The sequence below is a fragment of the Bombus terrestris genome, chromosome 9 (assembly GCF_910591885.1).
Source record: "Bombus terrestris chromosome 9, iyBomTerr1.2, whole genome shotgun sequence".
In the NCBI taxonomy this organism is placed as follows: Eukaryota; Metazoa; Arthropoda; class Insecta; order Hymenoptera; family Apidae; genus Bombus; species Bombus terrestris.
This window is the reverse complement of record NC_063277.1, coordinates 7,847,607-7,870,223: the sequence shown is the minus strand read 5'-3', so window position 1 is coordinate 7,870,223 and position 22,617 is coordinate 7,847,607. Positions and strand designations below refer to the sequence as shown.

The following is a 22,617-nucleotide window of genomic DNA, read 5'->3' as shown; positions in this document are numbered from 1 at the left end:
AAAACGATACTGAACGACCCTTGTATCTGTACATGTACGTACACTAAATTCATCCTATGAACAGTTTCCACATCAACGTGGTTCACTTTAACGGAGCAGATAGTTACGAACTGATTAAACCAATGAATATCTCCCATAAGATATTCGAAACACGTCCAACGTTGCCTAAGAAGTGTTCTTAAATCCCGTATCACCAGATCATCAAGTGACCCCGGTACCAACATCCCATCTCGTTCTCCCGTTTTACGTCTCACCTTCGGTTATTCAATTTTCCAGTGACGTGAAACTGGTCGACTTTAAGGGAAAGTGAGTAAGACCTCGGTGTGCAGAATGGCGAAGAGAGTACGCTGTACAAACAGTGAGCCTTGAAAAGTATAAAGGAGCTGTTCATTACGACCAGTTGCTCTAGTTACCTGGCGAAGCTAGGGTGGCGAACGTCGGACCAACGGTATAAAGGGGAACGTAAAAACAATGTATAATATCGCCGGACTACTAGGCAAAGGAAGCTAGAGAAGAGGTCAAGAAAGGAAGTAGCGGAAGGGGATAGAACCGGAGGTGGAGGTAGGTGGGAGCACTCAATTCATCAAGGAGTCGACGGCACGTAATTTAAGACTGCTTTTAACTCTTGGGTGTCGCAATTTATGTGAGCTTCTTACAAAAGAATGGCGCTCTTCTCGCTCCCGTACACATCACCACTAACCCGGACTAGCATCGCCATCCCAATCTCTCCTTCTCCCCCCCTTTTTCCGTTACGGTGGCTTGTATCACCCCCTCGGGCCAACCTCCACCCCCCAAACCCCCACCTCTTACGTTTCCAGCACCATGAAAGTTGGTAGGTTCAATGACGTTGTGCGCACGAGGCCAACGTTCCACCGAATAGACGAAGTTTATTTTTTCTGACCAATTTGTCAGAGATTAGGCTGGTTATAAATTCGCGCCGAGTTACTATAGTCAGCCTACCTCACAATTAATGTCCTGTTCCGCCAGACCTACTGCCATTGGATTTGCTGCTGGCGTTCAACGTTCCTGGATGTTCCGATGAATCCACTTTTCAATTTTCTGCTTTGTGCGATCGTCAAGTACGAGATACATTCTTGGTTACAAGAATTAAGTGTGTAGTAAGATAGAGTGGCCGTGGCTTATTTTTGAGTAAAATGGGCTTTTGAAGGACTACGTGCATCCAAAGAATTCATTTTACTTTTCCGATTTCTTCTTTTATGAACGCGAATGCGGTTTAAAGAGAAACTTTCCACTGTTCTAACGAGTATATCAACGATTGCACAAGTTTTGTTAATCCAGGATTTGTATGATTTTTATTCTTCTAACGAGGACGATTGATTTTGTCAAGACAGGCAAATATTTGTTGTTTTGTCTCGTACGATATAAGTTAGGAAATTGTAAGATATCGTATCTAATTAATATCTCTTTGAATTACCAAATTTTAACAAATTAATCTTTTGTCGTTTTACGTTTATCTTATAAGGCCGCTATCTATCTTCATACTTATAAACTCAGAGATTTATTACAAGTTCAATAAAATCAACAAGTTCCACGAACCTTCGACAACAGCGAAGGTTTTTAAAATCTTCGAACCTTCGTACTCGTTTCCTTGTTCCAACATTTCGCCGGATGCAGAATCCCCTATAATCCAGCATAAATGAAAGGGGCATTTTACGATCGTAGGACAAGAACACGGATACCATTTGCAAAGAACGCACGCGACTGTTAGAGGACGGACATCAGCGAAAATTAATCGACCGTAATTCTTGCAAGTCGTATACATAATTAACGAGCAAGTGCAGCACCTGTAGTTACAGGTCGAAACCCCTGTACCGCCTCAACACGCATCATGCGTGGATGGATCAAGAGAAGATTCCGTCCGCCCTTTCCGCGTTCGCTCGGTAGCCGTTAGAGACGCCCCTCCGTCTCTGGACGTTATCAAATTATCGTTTGTTTACACCTAAGCCTTGAATTAATGATTAGAGCACCCTTCCTCCATACCGTGATGCGGCAGATCTTAAGGCTTGCCGCCCAAACGCCGTATACAAGGTGTCTTTCTACGACCTTACACTCTTTCAATTCCAATTATGCTTCATCTTATCCAGAAAAATAACGACATTTCTCTAGAAACATCAAATTTGTCCATACGCTAATGAAATAATCGAACGACATGGTGATTAGAAAATGTTTCCAACTTGAAATAAATTTCTAGCGGATTCTTACTGATGATAATTGTGGATAAGATTAAAGCAAGAAGCATCGATGAACGAATGTTTAGCTGACGATCCCGTCACCCGTTACATTCTTCAAACAACACACGGACTCGGTGGCCAGAATATATCCCCTTAATTATCCTGTGTGTGCATTCTGAGTGTGAACTCTCCATTAATCATAGGAGAAGAGAAGGGTAGGTTGCCGTCGCTATAGCCGGAGCGATTTTAATTCAGACTGGCCGCTCCATATGTATTCTACGGGGCCCACGAGATCATTAGTAACGTTAGGTGGACACCTCCGAGTCGTTCTTCATTCTGATGATGCCACTGCCTCAGAATCCACCGATCCGCGTCGTCATTGGCGACCGACACCGTATCTGCGCCGGTTCTCGGAGGAAACCGGCAGCACGTCTGCTTCCCCGGGCGAAGGTTCAATGCACGTTGAAAGGAATCAGAAACCGAGCGATTCAATGGGCCTCTGCTACTGTTCACCCAGTGATCTATTGTGCCATCTAAGCCGATCATTCTAAAATATTTTCTTAAGTTTCTTTCGGACCAACGCCACTTCTAGAGATTCCACTTTCCTTTCGCCAGATAGCGTTCGACTTCTGACTTATCGTTTTCTTCTGAAATATTATGGGCTACTAAGCTCTTAATGCGGTTGCTGGGATATGTGAAATTCTGTACGAAGGATACTGTAATTTTGGTTGTTTCTCTGTGACAATGATCTTGATAAAGAGTTTCGGTGAAGAAATGAAAATTATCGCGAGATTTTAATACACTTGGACTACTTTCTTTTTAACGAAAATTATCCTTCATTTCTGTCAACATACGCAAACGATATTTCCATTTCTTGTCGTCGTTAATATATCTCGCTAACTGGAACGAGGGGAATTCTTATCGTTTGTACAAATTGAGCAAAGTCGTGTTAATTCAATATTATCCACTCTACACCTATAACATGTTAGACGACAAAACCTACAAAGTTCTCAATTCTTACCGCTACCACCATTTCCACAATTAAACGCGAGATAATGCGTGTCGTCAACGTTGCTAGCAATTATTTCGTAAAACTCAAGCAAACCCTGCAACAGTTATTATCACAGTTTAACAGGACGAATTTATCCGACAGAAGCTGCTATCCACCATAGCAGGATGAGTTTAAAATTCCCATATCCTGGTTTAAGGCGGATTATTCTCTCGCATTCGTATCTTCGATAGCCATGTGTAACGATGGGGGCATCAAACCAGATAGGAACGATGTTTTATTATCGGCGTTGCGTCGTAGATCGGAGATCTGTCTCACAGGTGACTGTTAAAACGACTTCAGTTCCATTGGTCGAAACGAAACGTTCATTTTCAGGATTATCGCACCGCGACGTATATCGCGACCAAGGGAAATTCGTAATGTCGAATTTACTCCGGCGTCCAAGGGAAATTGGATCCAGATTTAAGATGGATTATACTGATATACGTTGGGAAGGACGCGTATGCGCGTTATGGTTGGCCCGATGCGGCTTGGGTGTCAAGTTATAGGGTACACGAGTTACACGTAGAACCAGGGTACGAATAACTTCGCTGGCTGCATAGCTACCAACTTTATAGCCAATTCATTTTATACGTTATTTCCCATGAAACGGTCGTTACGCGGACGCATATGAGTGCATCCTATCTTGCGCGGAAAATCCAGCTTGCCTCGCTGCTACGCACTTTTCTCAGAAACTTCGAATTATGGCTAATTCAGATTACAGAGTATAGGGGTATGTTCTCGTTTGGAGATGTTGATACGTTATTGCTTGGTTACAAAGTTTATAGAAGTAACATTTAACACAGTTATGGTGTAGAATTAGAATTTGTGTTATATGCAGATGAACAGGCTGAGAATAAAACGTGAAAATATTCTCTTTCAATTTCACGATACAGTTTCGTTTCTTTGTTTTCTACAACAAAGAGGAGACTTTCTCCTAAAACAAACGAAGATATATTTGAAACGAGAGAGTTTCAGGATTCGTAGTAGGGTTAGAATTCATGTTAAAACATCCTGATAAATATTATGCTAATAATGTATACGCATTTAAACGGATAATACAATGGTACTTAAACACTTAAACAACGAATTCTGTAATAAAAGAGCCATTAAAAAACCATTAAAGCAATGAGTTAATGGCGTATTATAATTAATTCGATCACGTCGTTACTCGCTAACAATTAATTAGTGTTGCTGTTTATACGACACATTAGACTCGCTCGTGGCCCTAGTTTAAGCTGAAGTAACACGACTAATTATTTGCCCACCATACATTCGTATTAATATTACACTAATGGTTACCGTAGCGATATCTTAGCAATTTCTCTCAAATAATATCAATCCGCTTTAATTACTCGATGGTATAGCGAGGTTTTCTTGCAAGACGATCACAGTATTTATGGAGGACGGTATACAAGGAAGAAGAGGCCGATACGCGAAAGGAAGCGAATAAAAAAAGTGAAATTCTCCGGCAAGGAATATTCGCGAGGAGGCAGTCTTTGCGACCACACGCGGATGGCCGAAGGCAGCGGCTGTCGTCGATACATCCTTGTCGATATGGACACGTGTTGCCCGACACCTTTCTCCGACGTGCCTATGGCTGCTCTTTTGGCCCTCCAGGCCGGCTCGTAAACATACAATACGCGCCAGCTACATGCGATATTATACACGCTGCGGTCACGCCGTGTTAAGCCCCGTGACGGCATTCACCGCGTGCCGAACTGCAAACGCATTCGTGACTTTTTAAAAACGTCGCGATTACGTCACATGTACCAGGTCCGAGAATGGGGTCTCATTAGTTCGGTTGATCGCCCCTTTGTTTCTTCGAGGACAGGAAACAAAACGTCTTTGGCCGAGGCGTGGGCGGTAAGATCAAAACCCGGTATCTTCGCAACGCACGTTTTCTTCGAACGAATATCGAGAAATGCTTATTGTTGATGCCAGTGGAACGTTTATGTATTTCTGGAAAGTTCAGAGTGCTATGAAAAAATACATTTTCTTGTACTTTTTATACTGCAGCCATTGTCACTTGATATTTGCTACAAGGTAACAAACGTCTTAATTTTTGGCTCATATTTGTTTTCTTAATTAAAAATATGAGTTTCTATATGGCGTTGGAATTTGCGTTTGTTACCTAATATTTCATATGAATTAATATAATAATACGTCGAAAGTTGTACAGTAAAATTCAAACGCGATGAAACTATACCTCACAGATGCTACGGTATACCACACTTTATAATAGATTTCCTGTTGCAAACATTTAGAAACTCATAACAACGTAATATGATACATTGCACCTTTGAAGGATCTAAGACTTCGTACTAACAGAAACACGGTATTCATCAGTCAACTATCATTCAGATTTATCCACAATCCAACAGCCAAATTACAAGCTCCACTTAGAATCACTCTCAATTGCTCCGTTAAAATGACAGAAAGAAGGAATATCAACCCTCTTCTATACCATTCAAGTAGTCTGCGAAGAAGAGGAGCTGCTTCATGTTCGCTACAATTGCACCGCTAACAATTTGCCGCTGATTCCCGATTCCTCCAAGCTTTTCAAAGACCGCCCACGAGTAAGAAGGTCGGCTTCGAAAACTCGAGGCAGGCGTCCGCAAGGACGATCGAAGGTTGCGTCTGCGGCCGGAATCTATATAATCGATTCTGATTGCATTGAAGCCCGGTAGTGGCGGCGTTGATTGGTGCATTCATAAATATCCATTAGCGGACAATGTCGGTAATGATCGGACCTGCAGGCTACGCCCTGCGTCGGCTAAAGGGCTCCGGTAGCATCTCTGGTAGCGTTCGTAGACGCTAAAACAAGACTACGAGATCCTAGCACGCCATCCGTCTACATCTCATCGTCCCGGTGTCCTTTTTTCTTCCTCCACTTCTAGCCTTTCTTTCGTTCTTTCTTTCGACTTGTTTGCCTCATTGGAATACCTGCTGGATGAACGCATTCGATTTTCGGCTGCGTGTGTATCGGATGACCTTCGATCGGTGCTGGCTTAGCTCGTAGAAACGAACGTCAGATCCAAGGCTACACTCGAGAAGCCATCGATGAGGGAATCGATCTGAGACCCATGACGTTTTGGGCTTCGTACCTGTCTCGATGGGACGAAGGTGCTTCGGTGCAGATTAGAGGCCCCATTTCGTACATGCCTTTGAATCCTTGACGGAAATGATATGGAATTCCTCACATTCCTATGTAAATGTTAGTTTTATGTTGTATTATGCATATTCCATAAATTTATAACAGTCTTTATTACTCGAAGAATGCATAGTGCACGAATAGCTTCGGGACGATCGATAGTACTGTGGAGGTAGATCGCTCAGTTTTTGAATAAAACAAGATTGGATAATGTATCATTCATCAGTTTGATATCTAAAGAATCATACAGAATAATGGAGTAGATTGAATAATTAAAAGGTAATTAAAGCAATAACAACTAAAAATTTAATTTCTACGAATCATATCTAATGCTATGCTTTGTTCTGATTATGACAATCTCTGATTATGAATATTCATAACCACGTGTAGTAGAATCTCTAGAGTTTAAATTGAGGGTGACATGTATGTAATCGTTTAGATAGCGAAACAACAATATTTCTATTATAATGTTCCGTACAGTAAATAGTTTCGAATAGTTTGGAAAATAATAGAGTGGGAAAACTATAATGAGACACACCCTGTATAATATGACAACTAGAAAATCAATAAAAACTGACCTGTCTCCAAAACTGATGACAAATAATATTAAAAAATAAATAAATAAGTTTTTACATAAAATATTTTGAATTCTACACGCAATTTCTCCGACATACTTTCTGCAAAGTACTATTATAGGTACATACTTTGTTTTTCTAGGAAATCATTTATATAGTTCTCGTTATGTGTCGAATACTTTTCAGAAATACGCGTGTGCAGCAATAAAACGATTCAAATTATTTGGATAAGACATTAGATGAGATAAAGCGCGGCGAGTGTTACACGCTATACCGTGTTATTTGAAGGAACATAAACCGTGAAATTTATCAGTATGATCGACAGAGCAGGTATCAGAGGAAATTGTTGCAAAAAAAAAGTCAGATGAGTTTTAATAAAACGCGGCACACAAGAGGCGAAGACAGACGTAATTACCACAGCTAGAAACAATCGTACCTGTTTAATATGCTAATATTGTATACATGCAAAAACATGTTTTCTAATTGATAAGAACGATAAAACCAGTTCCATGTAGTGGAATCTGATCGAACACCGATCGTAAATTTTCTCTCGCGATAAAACTTATGCGATATGGGGCGTTGATAATTGGACGTGATGAAATCAGTATAAACCCGTTATACTGGTGCCTGAAAATCAATTTCTCAATTAGTGAAATGACGCTTCGTTAAATGATAAAGTTCATCGATATAACTGTCTTAATATTTCCATTTCTTGAAACTCTGTAAATTCTAGTACCAAGATACACATCTATTACCAAAAGATCGAATATCTCATCCATGAAAATGAATATCCATAGAGATTAAATGGTTGCAAAATAATTTTATTGATATGACAACTTCTTCAAATAAAGTTAAACCTGGCACTTACGAATAACTGAAGAAGTCATAAATAAACAGCTACCGTCTGTTAGTTGGAAATGGCTAAAATAAAATCAAGCGAGGAACACAATACCTTTTACCATAGTATTAGGTCGTCCGAAAAGTTTCTTTCATTTTATAAGGAAATAATGGATGCACAACATTTTTCGTTTCATATTATTTTATCAAATTGCGTATGATCCATTTTGTTCTATCAAAATAAAGATCACAATGTTCGACAGATTAGGTTTCATGTTTGTATAAAAAAGTAAAAAAAAAGACACTTTTTAGACAACCTAATACTTGATAATTCCAGCGCTAATGTCGAACTGTCCAAAAGTCAAACAAATTTCACTCTTTATATTAATTTTGATATAGTATATTAATTCGGTTTCCGCATGACTCATGCGATAAATCATAACTTCTTCGTTCAGTCTACCTACCATTTACCGTTGAATCGTTGTTCCTGCGTTTTGCAGGAAGAAGAAAAACCTAACGACGTTTCGATCCATCCCATTCTTCGCCTTCTTTCGGCGTACTACGATTCATTCTTCGCTTTTTTTCCAAGACAGAACGATACCACGGCTGCACGTGGGTGCACCTCCGGATTATTCGTAGTTCTCCAGTCGCGATCGACGAATCCCTCGAGTCGATAGAGGGGTAGAGGAAATTTATGAAAGTAATCCGGCCTCACTTGACTGCTGATCGGCGTGGGAGCCGACTAAAGTATTTTATTGTAGGCCACGCTCGACGAGAAATCAAACTTTCCGAGCGATAAAATACGACGCAACGGATACAACGAATAAAGGACGTGGGGTGTCACCTGTCCGTATGTTCAACAGGTAACTCGCCATTGTCAGACGACTTTCTGGGCCGAGCGCGCGTCCCCCTGCACACACATCCGATCGTTGCGTGCGGGTGCGGATTTGTCCAAGGGGGAGTTCTATCGATGCGAGGAGCGAGGAAAGGAAAGAACTACCGAAGGAACTGGTTCTCATCTAGTGGACCTGAAAATCCGATCGAATCACACGTTTCGCACCAACCGATCGCCGCTCCGAGATCACGATACGTGCTCCAATGAGATTAACATCGTATAGTGGTTAGTTTTATCTTGTGAAACGAATCTTTTCTTTTCTTTCTCTTTCGCAGAGGTGTAGAAGCAAGGACGACTTGTCAAGAATTAGCGTCTTATAGAGGCTACTATTGTAATATTTAACGTGTTTTGTGCTTTATTTTCAATAGGTTTGCGAGAATTGTTAAATTACGTAATAAGTTGTCTTGAATTTCCTTAATCCAATGATTGCATAGTGAAAAAAATACATGGATAATATAAAATATTAATTTTATTTGTTACAGGTTAATCGACATATTTCAATCAAATTATGTAGTTACTTTACTAGACAGTGACAGGATTTACAAAAAATACCAAACATCTTTATGTCCATCGGAAAACTCGAAACATTTCTATTTTTCCATATCACTGTATTATAAGAGAAACTTTCCTGTTTCTACATCAGCATTTTATGTGAAAATTTGAAAGAACAGGTTTCTTTAATAGCAGCGTTTTGCATAGATACAAGATCTTTTTGTTGGAAAAATACCAGAAAAACTGGTCCGAATTCCTGAGGAGCGTATGGCGTTGGATTCGACAGATTTCCGAGGATTTAGCATAGACTGGTCGAGCAAGGCGACGCGTATAAATTAGAATCAATCAAGCCTGCTTTTCCAAACTTTCTCCAGATTAGCATCACGTCGAGTAGTTATAATTTGTGGGCAGCCCCCGCTGAGAAGCAGCCAAGGGTGTTTCTGGTCTTTCTAGCTGGAAACGTCACGGCCTGCACCCTCGTCAATATCGATACACCCACCTCGGAGTTGATGGCCGCGCGCGCGTCACGTTCCACAGAAAACCGAACGGGAACTTCTCACGGGCGAGCTGGGGCATCGCTTCGCCGCGGACGAAATTAAAATCCTGTCAGAATAATAATACCGTGTTAATCTCTCGTTCAGAATTGGACGTTCTCGATTACACGCGTGCTCGGCTCATCCTGTTCGCCCGTTCCGATTCCAATCGGGCTCTTCGATTTTTAACCGCTACGACTTTAGAATAAATTATCACGCCGCCGTGCCGCCTCGCCGAAAACAGCTGCTCTCCCCTTGTCTCATCTCTTCTTCGCTGACTTTTCAAACTTTTGCTGTAGATAAACAAGAAAATATTATCGACGATCTGTATTGCTACGTTAAGAGCTAAACAACGTACTTTATCGTAGCACTGTAAATGCATACATTTCTTTAGCAGAGGAACAGAGAAAGACACAGCCCGAGTCTCTATAGCCGTGCAAGCAATCAAGCAACGAAGTATTCGTTTCGCATCGATCAATAATCTCAAGAGAAGAAAGCTAAACGCAAAACGTCGAGTTCGTGTAGATCGACTTTTTGAACTTCTTCGTTTCTTTCGTAGAAAAATAAAAAGAAGAATTACTGGACCAATGAACGGAGGCACGTGACAAGAGATCGAAGAACAAAACATCGGCGAAAGGAAGGGAACACGCGTCAGTTCGCCGCATTGCAGCAGCCGCTGTCGATTTTCTCCGCTAGCAAATACTTCTCCGGCCAACTTTTAAACAAGATTTAACTAATTTTCAGATAGTTTAATATCTTACGTATCCCTACTCGACCTGGCCAGGCGAACGAGTTGAGTCGGAACGGCTGGCTCGTCTGCGTTGGAGATGATCGCACGACGTCGAGGGAGGAGGAGGTGGTGGAGGAAGAGTAGAAGGAGGCGGAAAGATGGGGACCCGGGGGTGGGTGAGCCTGGAAGCGAAGTGGGCTGACTGACGTGTAAAGACACCTCCACGTCCCGAAGAATTTAACTAATTATAATATGGGATAAACGGTTTATTCCCGCCTGGCAACCTACTCGCAGCGATACTGATATCCCTCGCCATATTCCCCGCCAACCCTCGTCCAGCCCTTGCTCGCTCTCTCTTCCTGAATCCCCGCCACGACTTGGCACACGTCACAGAAGTTAGCGACTCGGGGCACCGGGCCATGATTAGGCCAGATTATGGAGGTTGAACTTTGAACTCTCGCGAAGAGCGGCGAACGGAGTGGGTTTTCAACCAACGACACGACCCTCTCGACTTATCGCCCACGAATTTATCTGTGCAGTTTTCTTTGAACCTATACTGTTCTTCGATTGTGCACTTATAGTATTTTTTATTCTTCTTTCTTTTCTCTTCCTTTTTTTTTTCTTAATGTTATAAATGAAACACTAAAAATCGACTTTTCTTCGCGTATATACATAGATAAAGAAATATTTTCTTGCGATATAACAGTATCTTAATAAATGCAAGAAAAGCCGCACAATTATTTGTAGCGGTCCTCTTGAAAAAAGATACTTAAAGAATATCAAGTTTGGATTAAAATCACTCATAGTAGTCGAAGAAGGCTAACAAGGACCGGTTTTGAAGTGTAGTACTCACTTTCTAGTGAACCTTTATATAATAACAACATTAGAACTACTGTAAATTGTAACGAAAATTTTCTACCGAGGAAATTAGTATGAAAGATATGTAGAAAAAAATCTAACAAAAACAAAATCTCTAAAAATACATCGCAGTAAACTTAAGTAAATTTCTAGGAAAAATTGATCATTTTCCTGTAAAGATAAATAGAAAACCTACAAGTTTTTTTATCACGAATACTCAAACAAAGTCTGATTAAACATCTGAATAATCATCAAAGGAAAGTGTAACTATTATGCTGAGACATCAAAACAAGCAAAAGGTAGCAAGGCAAGGAACAGCCTGTGTTGTGACGCAACGAAGTCGCGATCATCGTCATTATTCTTTACGACGTAGCAAAAAGTGGCACACATTGAAACGTTCCCTTGGGAACTGCGTTCGAGATACAGTAACAGTGGAGCGGCATTGAAGCACCGGCCGTAAAATCGCAGCCAGTGAGAGCAGAGTGGAAGGGATCCATAGGGATCATTGAAATCCGTGGATCGAGACCGGACAAAAGGCGCGGTTCCTGCAACGTCGAAGGTATTCGCGCGGGCTATTTAAAAATCGTAAAAGCCGATACACACCGCGAACGGAGCTGTGGGACGCGGGCAGAGGTGGAAGACAAGCCAGTACGAAGGACCGCGAAGGATAGCGCACTCGGCACGGAGAGGGGTGCATTTAAAGTAATGGCGTTTCACTGGAGATGCTATAAATTTATCTGCCATAACTTGTTATACGCGGCTCTCCTCGCGTATTTATACATGCCTGCGCGCGGCCACACACAGATTCCGCTCGCTCGCTCGCGCGCTCCTCTGTTTCGCTCGACCGAGTTATGGCTGTCGAGGGACGATGGAATAGGGCGTGGAAACGAAACGCGCCAGGCAGAAGGAGGAAGGAGACACTGTTCTCCAGTTGAAGCATGAACGTTGCTCCACGATCAATCCGGATGAGCCACGTTGTCGTTCTGATAAGAAGGGAATACGATTAAGTTTCCTCTTTACCTTCTTCGTGTTCGAAATTTCACCCTTTCGCTTTCGTACGTAGAGTAATCCACAAACAGCGCGATATTTCCCATCGAAACACTAGCGGGAAGAATATAAAGGATCCTAGAAAGGCGCCGCCTTTAATGGACGCTACGTCAGACGCGCGGATGAATTAAAACGAGCTGTTTTGTGTCGAAGCGTTAGGTTCAGCGGTTCCCATTATGGCGTCGCAAAGGTGCCGCCGGCAGGGGGTAAAAGAGCCATAAAAATGGCGCGAGTCAAAGACAACTTGACCGAGTGATCAGAAACGGCGTTAGGGCGTTCGTTTTCAACCTAAAGTCGATTAAAGGTCGAGATGGCGTGAACGAGAAAGCTTCGAGGTCGTGAGAGACGAAGGGGACTGTATACAGCGTTGGCAGAAAATTGAAATCGTTCGAGAAATCACATAGCCCGTGTGTCGTTGTGCTCTCAGAGAACTACTCTACGGAACGGTGTGAAATCCTAGCGTGTGTTCCGTGTGTTCTTTGCCGTGGTATCGGCACGAGAACACACCGAGTCGCGCATCGGGACCGTGGCCAAGGGAGCGGACGACGCGAGCGGTCCGAGGCGCGCAGTAACGTAATGGACGTCATTAGCCCGTGTAGATTATAGGGCGGCGTGCAGTAACGATCACTTCTTATAGGGCACACCGTGCCACAGCCACAGAGAACAGGGCCCACCGTGGTCAGAGGCTCGTTCCTAGAGGTCGTACCGCGACCGATATCGCAACCGCTATCACTCAGCTTCCGGTATCGTAACATTCCTCCCGTTTCTTTTCTACCTTTCAAGCCCTTTAAACGCACTGTCAGTATCCGATCTTTGATATTTTTATTTTTGTTTGTCTTCCCCTTATCGTGGAAACTAATCCGCAAATGTTTAGTAATATTGTTATTTAATCCGAGGAAAATTGTAAGAACGAAATTTTATTCCATGTGAATCTTTATTAATGGACATTGGTATTATCTTCTTGGGTAATATTCAGTATTTTTAGTAACTTCGTAGTCAATTAACTATTTTTCTGCGGAATGCTGGATGTAATGTGAAAAATGTAAAAAACGAGGTATTAGTGATCGTATAGAGGTGTAATTCATAAACAACAGAATTAAATTTTCTTCACTATCTAACACGTAGTAAACTAATTTCAAATTCCTAGTTACGTGTACGACTAGTACATTTTGTATGTAGATAGTTGAATAAAAGTATGAGGAGTTGTTGATCATATCCTAAGATTAAGAGTATCATGAAGACAAAACGTGAATCCAAAAGAAGAAAGAACTATCGAAATCCATTTCTGAGATCCTAAGAATATTTAAAAGTCTAGCATAAATTTAATAGGATACCGGAACACATCGTATACTTAATTTATGAAATAAATAGCCTAACAGTTTCGGAATAATAATATTGTGCACTGTTTCGTTTAAAAATTACAAACTTCATTTCCTTTGGTGATTACAACCCTATCCTTGAAGCGAAAATAAATATTAAGGAATGATTCATCCGTCAGCGACAGCAGTAACACGCATGATTTATACAACAGGCATTCCCACAAGTCATTAATTAGCTGTAATTGCAGTCGCAGAAATTTATTACAATTCTTTTGAATATGTGCAATATACCCTGTACAAGGCATGCATCGTGGCGCGTCCTGTATTAAAATCTTTTACAATGGGTCATTGTTCCAAGCATATTAATTAATACTTATTCATCAGTTTGTTTGACTATTTAGCTGTACGACCAAATATACGTGAATATAAATACTTACTTCAGATATACGCATGAAATTAAAAATTTTAATACGCAGGAATTCATCAGAAAGTTTGCAATACGCCTATTTAGAAGTATATATATAAAAAGAATATCTTACAATGAGTATTAAAGCTTAATACAATTGCTCTGTGAAATTCTTCCTATATTCTCTAATTTTTCGCAAATCTAAAACCTACAATAATTAACCGTAGAAATCTGATTTTCTAACTATATAAATTTCGCGAACTATTTAAATTTACTACCGTAGCAGCGGAGGCTTTACTTCGAAAACAGACAATCATAATTGCAAAGACATTCGTTATGGAAGTGTTCGCGAAGAAAAATCGTGTCCGGGGAGAAAATAACTTGACGTTACTGGATTCTAGGATCCTTACGAAATACACACAAATACGCATTAATCGCCCGGTAACAGCTTGGCGCGGAGCCATCGAAGGGTCTGCCGACTAGCTTCGTAAAAAGCTAAGCGTTCCGGATAATAAACCAGAGATTTACTTTGGACATTTTTAACGAGACGTTGCGATCGATCCGTTAATTAACATTCAGCGTTATCAACAATGAGCGGCTGCTACATTTTAAAATATATTGTTATTGTCCACTACAATTAATCTCAATGCACAAAATTATTCAAATTATTTTCTGCTCGTTAAAAAAATTACTTTAAAAGAATTTAATTATGAATGAAAATAGAATATTAATAGAATGGCAATAAAATGTAATAGAAACATATGTATGTGAAAGTAGTAAGATTATAAAATAATTTTAAATTATATCACAGATATTGGCGATTTATAAAGAATAAAAGATTACAAGAATATCTTTTGTACATAAATGTATCACCATTTTAGCTCGAGATTTTTGACATGTTTACTACTTGATATAAATTTCCGCGAAATCACATTAACGAATTTACTACCGTTTAGCATCGCTCCTCATGAATATTCATAAATGTAAGAAATGCTCTAATTGTTAATTATAAGGTGAACGAGACACGTGCGGAGCCGTTCGTAATTTAGAAACAAAAACTAAGGTTAACTAGCTGAAACCAAGTTATTAAGCCCTTGCCACACGTTTCCAAACTTCTTTCCAAAGTTCCCAGAAACTTCTCTCCTACTCAAATAAGAAACTTGTTGCAATTTTACATGTCCTAAACATCGTCCAACTTCTTTCAAAGCATGGAAGCTGAACTTTGAATTCGATTACAAATCTAAAGCATCAAATCTAGAAGCGATTATACACTTTTCCAATACCATAGAAGAAAAAGCAATTTTCTCAAAATTTCACCACACTTAGGTGACATCGATGGGGGTCTAAAGTATTCAAATGAAGTATGGCTCGGCTTGAAATTCGTCGGTGGCTCGTTTAAAACTGGCGTGAAACGGAGAAGAAAGTGCTTCCTGTAGTTTGAGCCCGGTCGAACGGTTAGCTATTAGACAGACTGGAAGAACTGTTGACGTCCTAAGGTGTAGGTAAAACATGAGCTCTCAGTCTTCTCCTTGTCGATAAGTCGATGCGTGATTAGAGGGTGGCATTGTGCTTTGAGGGCTGCCTTCTGCTCCTTGCTCTCTTCTTCTTCCTATTACTCTGCCGGCAATAATTACAAGCGCGGCTTCGGGAGGAGCTCTTTGAGCTTATCGATTTCCTGGAATTAATAATTGCACGGCAAACCACTCCCGTCCCTAACACTGCGCCCCGTTCACTGTGGGTAATCGGCCTGATCTTTCGTCTTTCAGAGAGGCTCCCCCGTTTATGGCATTAATCTATCGTAGAAAAAGTAGACGGACGATTTCTCTCGAAGAGGAAGGCCTTTAAGGACAGAGAGATGACTGCCGCGTTATTCAGTCGTCTCGAACTAGCTCTTCAGTGGAACATCGTTCTCAAATAATCGAATCGACGACACAGTTGATCGATCGTTCACAATTAAAAGATATGAGATTTCTGCGAGAATACATTTTTGTTTCTCTTATCGTCTAAGGAATTCTATGTTTAGCACGGCAGAAAGATAAGAGCTGATATATTAAGTTGTACAATACAGTCAGTGGTACGTAATTTTAACAGTTAAAGGGGAAAGGTAGCATTCGCTATTGGTTCCAGATATTATATAAGCAAAGACTTATAAGGTGTTTAGGGATTCAACGTGTTGACTGAAAACTTATTCCATCCCCTTATTGCGTGGTTCCTCGCTTCCTTTCCCGATACGAGCTCCTGCTGAGTTTTCGGATAAATTTTACGGGTCAAAGTAAATCCGAAGTTCCAAGGAACTCGGGAAACGCGATAGACAGCTTATAGGATTTTGCCGTGGCAGCCAGCAAAATTTTCTGCTTCGAATATACGGCATTTTCATTTGTCCTTTCTAAATTTCAACGCTTCAATCACCACATTCCGCCAACGTGTAGGCACTTTCTAAAAACACGTGGAAAACTGAAAATCACTTAAAAAGACAAAATCTAAAAAGACGAGGAAGAACGAGAGTGAGAAAGAGAGAGGAAAAAAGAGAAACGCAGGACCGGAGTTCGAGGCAAGAACGTATCGATATCCGTGCAACGATATCGCGTGCACCATCGAAATCGATAAATAACCAAGGCCCCGGCATAAATCGTGGCTTCGCTCCTTATAAATCCGACTCTGGGCACCAGGACAGACAGTTCCACGCGCTACCCGCCGGATTTTACTAATTTTCTGTCGTGCAGGCCTCGCCTGTTCCTCGTCACAAAGGCAGATAAAAGGAGGGATGCGCGAGCTTCGCAACTTTATCCTCCTTTTTCTTCCTTTACTTCCACCTCCTTCTTCTCCTTCTTCAACTTCTTCTTCTTCATCTTCTTCTGATTCTTCTTCTGTTCTCTTCCCCTTTCTGCTTCTTTCTGTCTCTGTTGTTTTCCTTGGACCCCGCCTTTTTCTCTTTCTTCTTGTCTCCGTTTCTTTCTCCGCGCTTCTACACCTCCTCCCTGCTTTTTCTGTCTCCCCCTTGACCCTCCCACCCCCATGTCGAGACCACGTGTGCAACTCGTAGAGAGTGGGTGCACCGAGGCAATATATTTCTGGCATCCGTTCCTCCTTCGCCTCGTCCATCCATTCATAATATGCATACGCTTTTGTTGTCGCGTCCCTGTTGGGTCCGTTTTTGTTGGGCCATTAGAGGCCCACGTATCAATTTTTCTTGTAGCCGGGATGCCACCGCCGCGCTGCACCCGGATGAGATTGAAAATCGACGCGCTACACGGCCTGGTGACACGATGTCGATGCGAAAAATTGCGCGTGGGCAGAGATAATAAGGATATGTACAGTGGCTAGGAGAAGTATTTACATTTACATGTTGATTAATTAGGTTCAAGTATATTAGATTTCCTGTAATGTATAACTTGTATAAATGTATAATCTGTTTAAAAAAATGTATCATTTGAAAATTAAAGTGTAGATATGGATTTATCTTTCATAGCAACTGTAACCCAGCAATAACTACATTACTGCTTGGGAACCATCATTTCTGGAAGACTTCTACATTTTTAATTTTTTGTTCTTTTTTCTCTGCTTCTTGTTTTTGTATAGACACTTATGAAATCGTAGCAATTTGTATATGTTGACTCAGCAGTCGTTGGGAATCAACGAGAATTGGAGATATACATACGAATTGTTTAAAAGTGTACGGGCATCTGGAAGGTGTTAAGAAAGCAATAAAAGTTGTCTTTGTGGATACCTATACTGCTCAAACGAAGAAGAATCGTGGTCGAGATAAATTGCACCGCTAGACATCATGATTTAAATCTTGCTAATAGAAACCGGTATTCTTAGTCAGTCTGGACACGCTTGATCGCGCATAAATTATAATAAATAGGAATATATCAAAACTTGATAAATAATGGACCGACTAGGAATGTTGTGGAAAATAGCAGTCGATTCAGGATCAGAAGTTCTCGAACCACGAAATATCTCTTGCTCGTGTATTTTATTTACTAAGAAAATTGAGAAATCAATGGATTCTTAACAAATATTCTTAAGCAATATAGAGAATTATTATTGGACATTTGGAAACTATTGGAACGAAGATGTTACAGTTTTTCTATAATAATTTTTCCATTAATAAATTATCTACACGAAATAGGAAATGTCTTGAGTCTTTTCCTTTATATCGCCTTTTCCACAGTTAAACTCATATAAAAACATCACATAATTATTTGGATTATTCACGATGGTTTTCATATTTCTATTATAAATCTTCCTAATAGAGGTAATAAATTTCTTTTTCTATAATGTGCCCTATTAATAAACGATAAAACAAAATACAATAAAATTCAAATATCAAAGAAATCAGATTTCACCTGTACAAGTCTGTTACCAATAATCAAATAACCAAGTTTTACACGATTAATAAGCCATCAAGTTCCAAATAATTCAAACTTTTTCGTCACACATTTTTCTTGGACCAACCTGCTCCCTCGATAACACAGTCCATTAATTCCTGCGTGCATCTAATGCGATCCAATTTACCCGGAGATCCACCGGCATAATCCGTCCTCTGGTTTTCGAGCGGTCGCCCCTGAATAATGGTTCCGATCGTCGATCTATTTCTCCAAGACCGGACGAATATCGGCCAGGCCATCGAGAGTTAGGAGCCCCGTCGGGAAGCACGGGTGAAATATGTTCGGCAATTTTTCTTACCACGGGAATGAAAGTTGCATCCCGGTCTCGTACCTGTGTAAAGCTTTCTATTCGCTACTTTTGCAATTTTCGATATCTCTCTCTCTCTCTCTCTCTCTCTCTCTTTCTCTATTTCTCTCTACCTGGTTCATTCTGGTCAGGTAAAATCGACTCGAAATCCAGAGCAATCCTGAGAAGACACGCTGAGGGCAGACAGAGGAATCGGACAGGTCGATAGTTCGAAAGAGATGATGATAAATTGCGCCTAGGTTGGACTGACGCAATTTTCTAATTGCTGGCCGTAATTAAGGGTTGTTCCAAGGACCGTCTTCCGGCTGGGGCTACCAGGAAATTGCCTGGCCGGTCCCACACCTTTTGTCCTCACCATTTTCTCGGCATTCTTGCGTTTAGTAGGCTTCTCGCTTCAACCAAGCCAACCGATTTGCTTGTTGGACCTGGTGCTATTAGAAAGTAGTTGAGTTTTATGGGAAAGGGCAGTTGTCACTCTTCTATTGTGTTAATAGTAGACAATCAGCCCTGTACATTTTCTTTTGAAATTTTGGGAAGAATTGTTTTAGATACTTTAAAATATGTGGACACGAAGAATAACCACGCTAGAAATCAGTTGCAATTATGGGAAATTTCAATACATTTACGTAATTTTTAAACTAACAATTTAATCCTTCGACGGTGTAACGCCAGATAAATTTCACATCTTAAACGTCATAAGGAATTGAGAATATGTATTTCTTATATCTAAAATGCCAAACATGCAAGAAATGTCGAGGATAAAGAAATATATCTACTTCCTCTGGATCTTCCACTGAAAATACCGAAAAGGACCGAATAATATCACTACTGAAAATCAATTTCTCTTACATCTAGATATATACAACACCAACTTTCTAGCAGTTTGAGGAATCCCAACACCTGTCCTACACGCGTCATTCAATCTCAAACAATGCTCCACACAGATTATCAACCGATCCTGCGAAGCGACGCTGCCAGACAAGATAAAATAGTACAGCAATAGAAAGAACCGAGAAGTCAGAATCATCGAAGAAGCAAGGAAGCTTGGCCGAAATCTTGGTTGTATCTGAACGTTCGATCTTCCGAGCGGAGAACGTGATTGCGATGCCTTATGACTTTCTTTCCCTTTTTTCCCCGGTTTGTCCCCGGGGCCCAGGCCGAAACCTGTACCGATATCCGGAGCCGCGTTCCACCGGAGACGACTTATAGCGGCCGTAGAAAGGTAATGGATCCCAATAAAGCATCGATACGTGTCGGTGTATATCAGGAGTCCGTGGGACGCGTCGCGTAAGGACTCAATACAAGCGTGAACAGGGGGCGCGGCGCGTCCAGGACGATGGGCCATCTCGTAAAATAAATCGGTGACATCTTGGAAGGCTGGTTGGGCGATTTGTGTGACGGACAAGCGACCGGGCTATACGGCCACCGCGAGACCGTATGAAGACGTCACTGGCTCCGGTTCGAGCCTCGTATCGGCAGAATCATTTGTCAGGAGTTTCACGTCGCGCGGCTGGAGGTCTGTCTACTTCTGATCGACCCGCTGATTGACTTATTGTGCAGATCGCGGATAGTCGCCTGTCGACGTGACAGTGATGGCTTGATGGCCCCGCGCGCCACTGTACTGCACGCTCATGCTAAATTGTTTTTCCAATGTAATCAAGCCTCGTCTCCTTCTTCCCTTTGCGTTTCTTTCTGTTTGATCAACTTCCTGGAGGAATTCGAAGGTTACGTCGCATCGTCTTCATATCTCCTGTAAGACATCCGTGTCAGGAATAGAAGATTATGTAAATAGCTAGTGGATGTTTGCAATTGAATAAAGGATAATCGAATAATCTTGAAGACAAGTGAAGCTTCATAGCGTAATCATCATTGTAACTTCGCATTTGTCATTTTAATTTATGTAATTAAAGGAAGAGGAAAGAAGACTTCAGTTTATGTTTTATTGGGAAAATTTGCACATTTGCGGTTTTGACATAGCGTGGGTTATATGTTTCCTCAGCTTATTTTTCTTTTGAAGAATTACCGGTATTCGCTGTAGATTTTGTAGAAAGCGAATTTTTCCTCGCTTGTCGGAAAAGAGATTTCGACGAACATATCGTTAGTTGTAGAACAGTATATTACTGATATAACTAACGTTAAATTCCTAAATTTCTTCCATTTCCTGACATTTCGAAAGTTAAATACAACTTGCATAATCATTGAGAGTTTATCCGAGAAACAGTTCAGAGTTACAAGTTGCAGTTAGATATGATTTGCACGTGTTCGTTGAATGTCAGCGATTATGATATACGATGGGACAATAAAAATCTTTGCAGTAATTATGTAATGGCAACGAAACTTCATTAATCTCGAGCGATGCAAAACAATCTATAAGTTGAACCTGACGACATTTCGATGAGCGTAAAGTTGCGTTGATGCTAAATCACAGCCAGAGTAATTGCGCAATCAACAGGAGCCCTGGTACAACTATCAACGTATTAATTTATCATTATTTCATAGGCTATAGAAAAACATTTGTCATGGCGTACGTTATTCCTTATATCTTTGACTAATGATTAATTAAAAAGACATTAATCCGTGCGTCTTCATTTACATCCAATACACATCATATGTGTACTAAAGCGTCGATATACTGAAATATTCACATTTTTATCGTACGCAATTCGTATTTTAAATATTAAATTCGATTTTTCTATTGCTAAGTTATTGCACGAATATCACAAAGTTTCCAAATTCCGAATCTTCTTTTCCTAAAGAATGCAGGAATTTGGAAACAGAAGATTAGGAAGTTTGAGTCAGTATTGAAAGATTGTCCTTAATAGAATCGATTAGTCCTTTCCTAGGTCGAGGGAAAAATTATTTCCGTCGGTTATTTATTGATAGTGGAGATCTAAAACCTCTAAATTTTCAGCCGAATACCGCATTTTAATATTGGTATATAAGTTTCTCAAATCTGTTTTACACGCATCCCTAGATGTATCTCATAGTATCATAAACTGCTGAAACAAAGAGAAATACAGGCTGAGTAGAAAAATGAAAGAAATAAACTACAATAATAAGAACATCTCTGAGAATCGATTAATATCACAAAATCCAATAAATAGAAACTTATAATCCCCATTTATCTACCGCTATTAATTTCTCGACAGATCTACCTGTTTCAGAGCTGCGAGGCTTCGTAAAAGCATACGTAATTCGAAGATCTTCGATCGGCAGAATGGTGGTCGAACGATAGTTGAAACGGCGCGAAAGGAGCAGCTAAGCCATAATTCAAGAAAAAGGGAGGCGAGCGGGGCACGGTGGAGTGCGTCACCCATTGTCCAAAGGCGGGTGTGGTTTGTCGTTGTTGGAGCAACGCGTAGGATGATCTACCTGGGCCATACCTTGCCCACAGCCAGACTTTGCTCGTCTCTCTAATGCTAATATCGTCTCCGAAATTGTACGAAGGCGAGACATGTCTGGTCGGCGAATTTTGCGACCATAAATCCATTAGCCACGCTCGTGAAAAAGGCTCACTGACAATGGGAATGGTGGCTTGACAAACACTTACAGTTTCTTATACTTCTTTTACCCTGAAAACTTTCTAATGAACTTTGTATTGACTCGTCTCACCGAATCGTTTCCCGATCGATCCTGAATCCAGCTCTATTACACGCTCGTAGATCAGTTTACTTGATAAGAAACATAGACACAAGCACGTACAAGGGCCAACTGCTTATTATTACGAGAGAATGTCTAATAAAAATTACTTCCTCGCCAGATTTAGATCAGATAATTGGCCAGATTATCGCCGGTTTTATTTACCAGAGCTGTTTTAAGCGTACAAGTTGGTT

At 40.8% G+C, this 22,617-nt stretch overlaps 1 long non-coding RNA gene across 14 annotated transcripts in view; it reads right to left on the bottom strand.

Annotated features, from left to right (window-relative positions):
- LOC105666053 overlaps nucleotides 1–22,617 on the bottom strand; it is a 177,982-nt gene that overhangs the window by 137,412 nt on the left and 17,953 nt on the right. The gene's annotated exons all lie outside the window — the stretch shown is intronic.